The sequence below is a fragment of the Phodopus roborovskii genome, unplaced genomic scaffold (genome assembly GCF_943737965.1).
Source record: "Phodopus roborovskii unplaced genomic scaffold, PHOROB, whole genome shotgun sequence".
In the NCBI taxonomy this organism is placed as follows: Eukaryota; Metazoa; Chordata; class Mammalia; order Rodentia; family Cricetidae; genus Phodopus; species Phodopus roborovskii.
This window is the reverse complement of record NW_026126459.1, coordinates 22,386,629-22,399,655: the sequence shown is the minus strand read 5'-3', so window position 1 is coordinate 22,399,655 and position 13,027 is coordinate 22,386,629. Positions and strand designations below refer to the sequence as shown.

The 13,027-nt window shown below is 43.7% G+C and overlaps 1 protein-coding gene across 2 annotated transcripts in view; it reads right to left on the bottom strand.

The window, feature by feature from the left end:
* Positions 1 to 8,501, bottom strand: part of Spats2 (spermatogenesis associated serine rich 2) — a 63,841-nt gene extending 55,340 nt beyond the window's left edge. The window contains exon 1 of one of the 2 annotated variants that reach the window (XM_051189843.1): positions 8,175 to 8,501. The gene's annotated coding sequence lies outside the window, so the exon portion shown is untranslated. The remainder of the gene's footprint in view (positions 1 to 8,174) is intronic. The other variant, XM_051189844.1, reaches the window with a different exon arrangement.
* Between the last annotated feature and the right edge of the window lie 4,526 nt (positions 8,502 to 13,027).

The window sequence follows — 13,027 nt, the reverse complement described above, 5'->3', positions numbered from 1 at the left end:
AATTAGTGAAGTTAATAATTTTTTAAAATTAGATATGATTGTAATTCTGGGGCTGGAGAAATGCCTCAGCAGTTAAGAGCACTGTCTGCTCTTACAGAAGACCCAGGTTTGGGTCTCATTACTTATATGGTAACTCACAGCCTTCTATAACTCCAGTCCCAGGAATTCCAATACCCTCTTCTGGCCTCCAAGGACACCAGACAAGCACACTGTGTACAAATTGCATACAGACAAAATACCCATACATATTAAATATTAAAAAAATTTAAGTCCAGGTATAGTGCCCTCACACCTGTAAGCCCAGTATTTGCTGGAGAAGGGAGAAAAAACTATTAGTTCAAGGTCAGTCTGGTATTACCAGTCCCGGTTATGGGGGGATCCTGTCTCAAAAAACAAAAACTTCAGTGATCAAGAAAATTAATAATATACTTTGGCTATTTCACAGTGGCCAGTAGACTATGTAATAATTCTGTTTTCAGTTTCATTGTCCAATCAAAAATGCAGAACTGGAGAGATGGCTCTGCAGCTAAGAACACTTGCTATTCTTACAGAGAACTCAGATTAAGTTCCCAGCACTCATGGTTGTGGAGGCTCACAACCATCTGTAACTCCAGTTCCAGAGATCTGACAGCCTCTTCTGCCCTTTAAAAACACCAGGCACTCTCATGGCACACAGAGACACATCAAATAAAAATAAAACTTTAAGGGGCTGGAGAGCTGGCTCTGCAGCTAAGAGCTCCTGTTGCACTTGTAATGAATGGACCTACATTAAGTTCCCAACACACACGGAGGGTCACAACCATTTCCAACTCCAGTTCTAGGGATCTAGATTTACCTGACCTGCATAGGCAGTACATATACGTAGTGCATACGCACATGCATGAATGCACGTGTGTGCACATGTGCGCGTGCATACACACACACACCACCCACAAACATCAAATAAAAATAAAACATTCCACTGAACCTTATTGTTAACACTGTCAACCTAACAGGCAAACCATTTAAAAAAAAAAAAAAAAGTTTGGACTTAAACCACCGTTAAGTCTGGATCTAAGTGAATGCTAACTTATTCCTATGGTGGTTCTGCATAACCAACTATTCAGAACATAAGTACATTATTAGCTTCTTGTCCTTAACAAATTTCATTATATTCATTAAGTACAACAGACTGGATGGGTGTAATGGTGTACACCTTTAATTCCAGCACTGTGGAAGCAGAAGCAGATGGATCTCTGTGAGTTCAAGGCCAATCTAATCTACAGAGCAAGTAAGTTCCAGGCCAAGTAGGACTGTTCAGTGAGATCCTGTCACAAAATTAAATTCATTAATTAAAATATAAACATAATAAGGCCCCTTGTGCTGAGACCCTTACATAAAGCATTTGTTCAGAATATGCAGGTGGGCTGACAGAGGCAATGTATTAGAAAGGTACAGCCAAACAAAATAAGCAGGGAAAAGCCACTTCTGCCACATATTAATGCACACTTAGAATCTGAGTAACAGTAGGCCAGCAAGAGCCAGCTGTATGCTAACCACATCAACAAACTATAATCACAGATCAAGTGGGTAATTCAAGGGAGAGTAGTGCTCTATGGTTAAGAATAGTTACAACAGTAGTAAGCCAATTACCACTGAACAAACCCCAGTATTCAACACAGAAGACACTGCAGGTTTTACAAACTGATGTTTTCACTGCTATCCAGACCAAAAGAAACTAATAACACAGTATTTTCAAGTTTAAACTGTTCTTTTGCTTATATATATCCTCACTCAAATACATTATACAATGGTCTAAACCTCCTCCTTGGTATCAACATTCTTAGCCTACCTAAAGAATGTGGGGGATGCACACCACACACACACACACACACACACACACACACACACACACACACACACCATTTCCAATAATCATGTCATTCTGCTGACTGAATAATTTCAAAAGACTCCATCTTACCAACAATCCAATGTTAACTCAGAGTCTGGGCCAGTAAAAAAAAAGCCTCATACAATGTGTGAAAACCCCCAAAACTTGTAATCAACTTGTACCTAACCACAAATTTGTCACAGGATACTGGCTACAGAAAATAACTTTAAGCTAGGCTACATCTTCACCCTACAGAATGTCTTAGAAGCATGGGACTTTCACAGAATGTGTACAGCCAATGAAGCACACTTTAGAACCCAATTCTACTAGTTGTCATGCTATGCTTGAACTCTGACAGTAAATGCTGGCCCGGTGAATCCTCACTAGTCAGCTACCTAGAAACAAAGGGTTTATGAATCTCAACTATGTAAAATAGCTCAGGACCAATTCCACTATCAAGCACTTGCCCTGAGCTTCAGACAGACCCCTCTACAGTGAGTGCAGCCTCACTAAGTTTTCACAAAGCTCCAGGCACATAGCATATGAACCTAAAACCACTTTGAGGCCAGATAATCATAGGCAAGATGTAGGGATAATTAACCTCCAAAGAACATTTAGAAAAAATAGAATGGGAAGTGAGACCATCCTTAGTGACATTTTGATATAGCTATTTCAACCTTTATATTTGGTATTATGTGACAACTCATACTCATGAGAAGAAAGAAAATGGAATCAAATTACTTCAGTTTAACTTCCTGTTCTCCTTGAGCATTCCAGCTAACTATGACAAATATTTGAAGTAGATGGGTGTAGCAGCATACATCTGTAATCTCAGGATAATGAGGCAGAAGGATTGTCTCAAATTTCCAGGCCAGCCTTGATATACCAGCCTAGACTACAAAGTAAGACTTTGTCTAAAAACAAAAACAAAACTGAACAAAAAAGTTCAAGCATATGCCAGGGAGTCAGATAATTTTCAATGAATTAACTAGATATAAAAGATAATAGCAGGCCAGGTGTTGGTGGAGCACACCTTGATCCCAGCACTGGGGAGGCAGAGGCAGGTGGATCTGTGAGTTGGAGACAAGACTGATCTAAAGAATGAATTTCAGGATAGCCATAGCTACAAAGAGAAACCCTGTCTCAAAGCAAACACACACATACACAAACAAAACATCAATAGTAACCAGCAACTGATATGTGTAGAACCTGTTTACATGAAGAAAAAAGTATACCCAAGCAAGTGTACTGGAAATTTTCTACACTATCCACACTTTTTTTTTTTAATATAGATGCAACACTCTGAAGATAGCATCATATTTGCATATGTGGATAAAAAGAACTGTATAACATAAAAGGTTTCTTCTACATTAGAAAGATGAAACCTGATCAGAACAATTCCTTTGAAATCATTTCTACAAGTGTTCTGCTAGTATAGACAAAGTCTTGAGCAAGCACCACCCTTATACAGAAGGGGTAGTGCCATCTTCAGTTGAGCAGGAATTGAAATTACCATTCTAAAGTAACTAAGCTTCCTCAAAACATTATATGCAGAGAGGAAGGCACATGGCACATGGCTGGAAGGGAAAGGTAAGAGGGCACAAGGCCAACCTGGAAGACTGCCATGGTGGTTCACACCTTTTAATCCCAGTGCTAATGAGGTTAGAGGTAGACAGACCTCTGTGAGTTCCAGGTCAGCATGATCTACATATTGAGCTCCTGGACAGCCAGGGTTCCACAAGGAGACCCTGTCTCAGAACAAATGAACACAAAGCCAACCTAGACACTGATTTCCATGCCAGTTTGGGCTACCGAAGGAGATCTTATCTCACAAAACAGACAAAAAAGCCAGGTAGAGTGGCACATGCTTATAACATGGATCGTACAGACAGGAGAATCAGGAACTCAAAGTCATTCTATGCTGCATATTAAAGTTGAAGTCCATCTGGGCTACATAGTATTTGTTGTTCTAGTTGTGTTTTGGGAGATGGTCCCGTACTATAGCCCAGGCTGACATTGAACTAGAAATAGAGAGGAAGTTCTCAAGACTCAAGTCTCCAGAATTTTGGATTGAGGATACAAGCACCTCACCTGGCTTGATCCAGCAATATCACTAAAAACTGAAAGAACTTGAGTAGATATTATTCAAAATAGCCCAAAGACATAAAGCAATGTAAATGTCCACTGAGGATGGATAAACAAAGCAGTATGGCAGGCTGCAGTAGTGAACACCTGGTCTCAGCTACTTAGGGAATGAGGCAAGAGGCTTATTTGAACCCAGGAATTTAATGGTATAGTGAATATGGCCCCAAATTCAATCCCCAGTGCACATGTGTATGTACACACACACACACAGAGAGAGAGAGAGAGAGAGAGAGATGCAGGGGGAAGAGGGGGTAATACAGAATTCCATTATCTATGAAATACAAACTAGTTAAACTCATGGAGGTAGACAATAGAATGGTTGTTGACAGAGGCTTAGGGAGGAATGAGGAGTTGCTATTTGATACCCAGTGATAGTTTCCCTTTCAGAAGAAAGAAGTTCACAGGAAAGCAGATAGTGTACAGCCATGTGAAAGTGCCTAGTACTGTGGTCTATACATTTAAAATGGTTAAAATGTCCTCTAATCTGATTCTAGTTTAATAAATAAAATAGTAAATTTGTGTGGTATGCTTCTTTGAAATGAGGTCTCACTGTATAGACCTGACTGACCTGGATGTATATTTTACCATAGTAATAAAAAAATAAAACAACTGAGAAAAAATAAACCCATTGTGGCGAAACATCAATAAAAGTGGTAAAGTGACCAGCATGCTTTGCTGTCTAGAGCCCAGATGATTTCCCTAATAAGCCAGGCCTTCAGTACAAAGTGGGTAGACACAGGCCATCCCCATGACACTGAGCACCCACACTAAGCAGCTAAGGCTGAGTCCTACTCTATGAGGTCTTTTGGTCACAGAAGTTAATAGACTCCTCCTTCGCTGAAACAGAACAAACACAAGCTTTGCCTTCCAGTCTCCAGAGAAAGCATCAAGATTGATATAAGCAGTTGTACTTCTAAAAGAGAAGTAAAGTGGTCCGAACGAGTGGTGTCTTTTTCATTCCCAGCATTAATATGGTGGTTCTACAATGGGAAACTACAAGCAGCAATTAAAAAATAGTCAATATAAATTTCTGTTGATACCAATAGAGTAACTATATAGTTTAACACCTGGAATACATAAAACCTCAACAAAAGATTACTTTCCCCTCTGTTCCCCTCCTCCTCCCTCCACTCCCCTTCCCTTCTCTCCTTTCCCCTCTTTCTACCCTCCCCTTCTGTTAGTAACCAGCCTCTGTAGCCTGGTCAGCCTCCCCATGGACTGTGAGGATGTTTTTGGCCTGCAGCCTACAGCTAGCTCCTCCCTCAGGCCCCAGCTGTTTCTCTGTTCTATTCATTCTTGGTTTCTAGCAATATCCTGCCTATATTTAGAAGCAATACCAGTATCAACTGCGGGATCAACAGGTGCTTGGAGAGCACTTGAGCCCTGAGCACTTTTCAATTGTTTTCCTGAGATAATTAGTTCTGGCTCTGCAACTGGCTGTCTTGACATCTAACTTGTGAGTGCCATGCACTGCACTGCACACTACTTCAACTAGACTAAACAGAAGAGATAAGTGTGATCACAAGACAAATCTTAGTGAGATGGTTTTAGCACTAAAACTTTAAAACCAAAGGAGCAATAAACTGTTCCAAAATTCTACAGATGGAATTACTCTACCATCATTTGCTGTAGTCAGAGATGGTGATACACGAAACATCTGGGAGGTTAAGGCAAAAAGATTTAGGAGAACCTGGGCTATATCACAAGACCATATCCAAAAAACAGGATTGAAGGAGTTGGAAAGCAAGAAGGAAAACAAATTACTATTGCCATATCAGACTCAAGTTTCAACCAGTTCACACTGTTTTACAACAGTCATGATAGGAGTAGAGGAGTTTGAGAGATGGCTCAACAGTTAGGAGCTCTTCCAAGAATTGGACTCCCACATCAGGAAGCTCATAGCTGCCTTTAACTCCAGCTTCAGAAGATCTGACACCCTCTTCTGGCCTCCAGCAAACATACTACATGCGCTTACACACACAGGTCTTTTTTTTTTTTTTTTTTTTAAGGATAAGGGTGGATACACCAGTTCATTCCTGCAATTCCAACAATTGGGAGACTAAGGTAAAAGGATCCACAAAGACCCAATCGAGTGAAACCCTATAAAAGTACCATGTAGCCAGGCATGATTGTGTCATTTGCCTGTAATCCCAGAACTTTGGAGCCTGAGACAGATTCAGTTATTATGAATTACAGACCAGCTTTCCATATAAACTGTTACCTCAAAAAGGAAAAAAAAAAAAAAAACAAAAACAAAAAAACAAAATTAACAATTTACAGACCTGTCAAATGCCTCTAGTGGCTAAGAACATGTATTGTTCTAGCAGAAGATCAGAGTTCAATTCCCAGTACCCACTTCAGGAGGCTCAAAACTGACTCTATCTCCAGTTCCAGGGTATCCAACCCCCTCTTCTGACCTCTGGAGGCACTGCACTCACATGCCACACACACTGACTCATAATTTAAAATAATAAAGAAGATTTTTTTTTTCAAGACAGGGTTTCTCTGTGTAACTGCCCTGGCTGTCCTGGAATTCACTCTGCAGACCAGGCTGGCCTTGAACTCACAGGGATCCACCTGCCCTGCTTCCAGAGTGCTGAGACTAAAGGCATGAACCACCACTGCCACATCAAAAGGATTCTTAAAAGTATAATTAGATGATGATTTGTGGGTATTTATAAGATATTCTAATGCTGCCTGCTACCAGAAATATTGATGAAAAATATAAACCGGTGAATGCCCAGAAATTTTAGTTTAGATGAGTCAGCAAAATGTTAGCACGTTACAAATGAAAAGTTTAAAACAGAGACATCTATGAATATGTAATGATAACAGCTTCAAAATCAATGTTCTTAGAGCCAGTGCTATATCAGATTCAGTCTGGAAATAAAGTATGAAGAAAATACAAATCTACCATAGTGGCTCACACCTGTAATCCCAGTACTTGGTTGAGTCTGAGGCAAAAGACTACCACTTCAAGAACCACTGGGTTACACAGTTGGTTCCAAGCCAGTCTGGGCCCCAAAGGGAGGGGGGGAATAGGAGGGGTACAAATTCCACAACCCAGAAATACTTTTTCACAGTATTCCCAAATCATCTTGACTCAAACTGGAAGGTACTGAGGCAGCTTGATCATTAGGAATTAGCATCACTGAACAATTTCTCAAAACAAAAACACAATTCTCTTCCCCAAACACAAAGCCATAATTAGATGGTCTGTGAACATTTCTCAGTGGGAAACTGAAATTCTAACAAAGGACAAACAATTTAATTTTTATCGAAGCTATTCACTACGTTCCAGTCCAAACACCTTGAACTCTGCAGTATTACTGATCTCACTCCTAGCAAGATATTTCTAGTAATGTGTCCTCTCCTGCTTCAGTAAATACAGAGAAATTATGTACAGTACAGCAGACTTGCTGAGCTGACTGAGAATAACTACTACAGCTTTTCCTTACAATAATAAAATGGACTACAATTAGTAATAAAATTTTTGAAAGACTGTCTTGCATATCTCAGCAAGGGGCCAAGTCTAATACTAACCCACTTTCTAAAAAAGAAAAAAAAAATCCAATCATCCTGGATGAATTAAGAGACGACTACCCCTCTAGTGCACCTATGCTGCGATGTACTTTAATTCAACACCAAACTCGTATTTTTTTGCCTTCTCTAGTCCGTTTTCCTCTCGAATTCTCAAATTGTCCTTCTGCCCTTAAGTCCCATGACCGCACTTGCGTCCTAAGGACCTCTGACACTCAAGCAGAAGAAAACAGAAGAAAGCAGAAGACTTCATACATGCCCCAACACTGTACTTCACGTTGAGAATGACCCATTAATTCATTCTTTTCCATCACGCACGTAGTTTCCTAAACCCACTACCCCACACACACTCACGCCAGGGTCCCCCTCACTCCATTGTTTCTCCGGCCTATCCTTTGGAAACTCCCCAAGTCGGACCCGTGTGCTTCGCTCGGCCCAAGAACCCCACAAACCCTGACTCTCTGAACACTGCAGGTCTCAAAGGGCCCCCGGGCCCCTCCTCTCGGTACCCCAACCCCCAACAACTGCCCCTTCCCTCTTTTCCCTACCTCGAGCCCCCCCCCCTCCACCTCTGGCCCCTCTCGCCCCCCTCCACTTCCCCCAACACCCTCAGCCTCACCTAGCCCGGGCTCCCTGCAGTCGCCGCGTCCCCCAGTTCCGGGCTCTGCGTCCCGGACGCTCCTGGGTCTGGGATGAGGAAAAGAAGAGCCTCCGCCTCCTCCTCGTCCTCGTCCTCGGGAGCCGCCGCCGTCGCTGCCGCGCTCCTCCCCGAGCTCGCCCAAGGCCCGCCGCCGCCCCGCCCCCACCGCCGCCGCCTTCCCCGCTTCCCTCAGTCCGCCGGGCGGCGGGCAGAGACTCGCAGGCGCGGCTGGGGCTGGAGTGCCCGCGGATCCACAGCGACCCTCACCCGCACTCGCGCCGCTCGCCCCGCTCGCCCCGCCTCGGAGCCCGCGCGTGCGCGTGTGCGCGCGCCCAGCCAGCCAGAGCGCAGGAGCGCGTGCTCGTGGCCTGCGCGACGCCGCTGCGCCGCGCGCGAAAAGGTGGTGGCCGAGGGGCGCGCAACGGGGCACCGTAGAGGGGACCCGAGCGGGGACCGGAGCTGAGGAGGCCCCGCTTCGCGCGAGGGCGCGCGGCCGGCCGTGGACGCTGGGCCGGTCGGGTTACCGCTCCTCCCAGGCGCTCCTCCTTCGCGCCGGGTTCGCGCGCCCGGATTTGCGGGAGACCCGGGATTACTGAGGAGGGGTTAAAGGAGCGGGTTAGGGGACGAACGTGAAAGAAACGGCGAGATGGGTGGGGCGCGTCCTCGCGTCCGCGTGTGGGACAGCCCAAAGGCTGGATGGATGAAGCGGCTGGGCTAGGATAGCGCGCCCAGAAGTGAAGAGCCGAGCGGGAACTGGCGGAAAGAGCCGAAACTCTCCGGAGGTGGCCGAAGGTGCCCAAAGGGGATCCTATCGCTTTTTTGCTCCTGGTCCCCAAGGGAGGTCGGTCCTCTCTGGCTGTGTACAATTAAACCGTTCGCGACCTCGCTTTTTAACTTTGACCCCTTCTGGACCCACCTGCTCCTGAAGGTCATTCCAGAGAGCCCCAAGGCCACCCAACCTGGTGGGACAGGGTCAGGAGAGAGGATGTTCCGGCGAACAATTCACATCCCTCTACGTGGCAGTGCTTAGTACTGCCTGCTGTCGAATCTTTCCGTTAAGTACCTGCCTCTCGATATCTCCCACCTCTCCGGGCCAGAATCTCTAGCATTGATGTATCTTTTGAATTAGCGTCTTACACGGTTGCCTGGTCAACAGAGAGAGGCTAGAAAGGGCTCACTCGACCCACTTGCAAACTGAGGAACTTACTTTAAACATGAGATCTGTTTTGACAATTGTTTTTTTAAAATCTGGATTGTGTCTTTGTAGAAGATATTATAAACGGTGATGACGCACGCCTATAATCCCAGCAGAGGCAAGTGGATCTCTTGTGAGTTCGAGGCCAGCCTGGCCTACAGAGCTAGTTCTAGGACAGGCTCCAAAGCTACAGAGAAACCCTGCCTCAGGGGGGAAAAAAAAAAAAAAAAAAAAAAAACACTCATCCCAGTATCAGAAGGTTGGATACTCCTGGTAGAAACTGAGATTCAGACTAAATCACCACTGAAAATATTAATCGCAATCTGCCCTCATCTTTTCCCACCGCTGGACAGGAACCAAGTACAGGGGCTTTGAACAGGCAGAACTATCTGAAATTTATGCCTGTGCTTTTAGATGGGCACCACGGGCAGAACACAGTTTTGGTTTCCATATATTTATCACTCCAGTTCTAGGTCATATAATTGAGTGTACTACACTATGTGTCTGCCAAGTCATACATTTTTATCTGATCATTGTTCTTTTTGCTTTGCATGGTTTTGTATTGTTGGGACAAGATCTGGCTATGAAGCTTCTGCTGACCTCCAACTCTGCATCCTCCAGCCTCAGGCTCCTGAGAACTAGGAGGTCTAAGGCCTATGACCATGCTGAATGGGCACTGGTGCCCTCCACCCCCTGGGCTTAAACATGCTAGGAACTGTTCTTTTTTAAGGTAATTTTGATATTTTAGACTGGTATGTTTTATATGTATGAGTGTCTTGCCTCCATGGATGTGTACCATATGCATTCCTGGTCCCAGCAGAAGTCAGAAGAGCATAGATCCTCAAGAATGGGGTTGTGAGCCACCATGTGGGTGCTAGAAATCAAGCTCAGGTCCTCTGCAAGAGCAACTGCTCCTAACTGTTCTGCCCTGGACACCCACTCTTATTTATATAAGAATATAAAAGGGGGAGCCAGGCATTGGTGACACATGCCTTTAATCCCAGCACTCAGGAGGCAGAGGCAGTTGGATCTCTGTGAGTTCAAGGCCAGCCTGATCTATAGAGCTAGTTCCAAAGCAATACAGAGAAACCCCATCTTGAAAAACAAAACAAAACAAAACAAAAAGAATATAAAGGGGGACTGGAGAGATGACTCAGTGGTTAAGAGCACTGGCTGCTCTTTTCAGAGGTCCTGAGTTCAATTCCCAGCACCACATGGTGGTTCACAGCTCTGTTTTCCAAAAAAAGGAATACAATGTACAGTGGCATACAGTATAACTCCAGCCCGCAGGAGGGCTGTGAGTTCTAACCTATCCAGGGATGCACACCAAGACACTGTTTAAAAAGAAACAAGTTGAGCCAGAAGTTGGTGGCATACACCTTTAGTCCCAGCACTCAGGAGGCACAGGCAGGTAGATTTCTGTGAGTCCAAGTCCAGCCTGGTCTACAGAGCTAGTTCCAGGACAGGCTCCAAAGCAATACAGAGAAACCCTGTCTCGAAAAACCAAAAACATAAAAAAATAAAAAGAAATAAGTTGCTGGGTGTAGTAACATGATCCTTTAATCTCAGCACTCAAGAGGCAAGTAGGTCTCTAAGAGTTCAAGTCCAGCCTGGTCTCCATAGTGAGTTCCAGGTGCCTAGTTTTATGCTCCTTAACTTTGTATGGGTAGGAGCTAAAAAGAAAAATCTAGAGCCACACCAGTTGTAATGAACATCTGTAATTCCAATACTCAAGGGGCTGAAGGTGGAAGAAGCTCAAGTTTCAGGCCAGCCTTTGACTATATAGTGGGTTCTAAACCAGCCTAAGATGAAGCACAGACTGAAGATATTGCTCAGTGGTTATATGCACACACTGTTCTTTCAGAACCTGAGTTCAGTTCCTAGCACCAGCACCAGATTACTCATAAACACCTGTAACTCCAGCTCTAGGGGTACCCTACACCCTGGCCTCTGTGGAGCACCTGCACTCCTGTGCATACGCACAGACACATAAACATAATTTTAAAAAATAATCAATTTAGCTGTGGTGGTGAATGCCTCTAGTCCCAGCACTTGAGGGGGTTGGGGGCAGTATGTGACTTCGAGACCAGCCTGATCTACAAAGGGAGTTCATGACAGCCAGTGCTACACCAAGAAACCCTGTCTCAAAAAAAAAATACATTAGTTAGTTAATTAATTAAAACAAAACAACAAAACTCTGAAGTACAATGAGCCCTGCTTAACACGTGCCCAATCTACTTCAAACATGTAATTTTCCAGATTTAAAAGGCAAATGGCAGGGCTCAGTTGGTAAAGTGCTTGCCATACAAGCATGCGGATCAGAACTGTCAATTCTTGGAACCCTTCTGAAGAAACACAACAAGAGCGGTGGCTTGGCCTTGTCATTTCAGCATTAGGAAAATACTGGGAATGGGGATGGGAGAATTCCTGAGGCCAACCTGCAAGCCAACCTAACCTCCTTGGCACATCCCAGGCCAGTTTTTGTCTCAACAAACAAAATATGAGCTAGGTTAGGTGCAGCAGCCCACACCTTTAATCCCAGCACTGAAGGAGCTGGTACATTTCTGTCATTTAAAGGCTGAGCTACATAGTGAGTGCCAGGCCTGCCAAGGCTACTCAGTGATACCCTGTCTATAATTTAAAAAAATATTGCCTACTTGGTATTTTTGCTTATAATGACAACTACCAATTTTTTCTTTAAGTTACATTGAAATGTCTTCATTTAATAGCAGCTGAAGGGCCATTTTCAATTAGAAAAAGTCATTTACATCTGTGCTAAACTTTATTTTGATGAGAAGTTGCACCAGATGAAGGGGAAAATTAGATGAGCATCGTTTTAAAATTAATGTATTTAAAATAAAGTACAGAGGAAAAGTATGTATATATGAGGCTTTGTTTTGAATGAAATCTTTCCCCCCAATCCTTAATGTGCTATAACTTTTAAAACCATACAAATAAGAGTGCTAAACTGGACTTAAAAGTAGGTGTGTAAATATTTTTAATCAGTGGTACTTAGAAAATAAAAGTATTAAAAAAAATTTTTTTGCCTATCCCCCTACTCCCTCCACATACACAGCAAAAGACTAGGTCCTGTGCCTACTTAAAAATCTAAGTCAGCTGGCCAGTGGTGGCACACACCTTTAATCAGAGGCAGGTGGATCTCCACTCAGGAGAGACAGATGGATCTCCAAATTCAGGATCAGCCTGGTCTACAGAGCAAGTTCCAGGACAGCTACAGCCACACAGAGAGAAACCCTGTCTCAAAAAAAAAAAAAAAAAAAAAAAAAAAGCTTGTGATGCACAGTAGCATGTGCAGGTAGGTACCCCAGCAATTTGGGACACTGTGTTTGAGGCCAGCCTAAGCTACTAGCAAGACCCTGTCCCAAAATAATAAATAAATCATGAGAATGATGTTTTGTCTTTCCTCTTTTTAAATTTTTTACTATTATTTTTTGGTTTTTCAAGACAGGATTTCTCTGTAGCTTTAGAGCCTGTCTTGGAACTCACTCTGCAGACCAGGCTGGCCTCAAATTTACAGAGATCCTCCTGCCTCTACCTCCCTAATGCTGGGAATAAAGGCATATACCACCACCAAATGGCTCTTATTTATTATTTTAAAAATACCATGCCCCTAGCC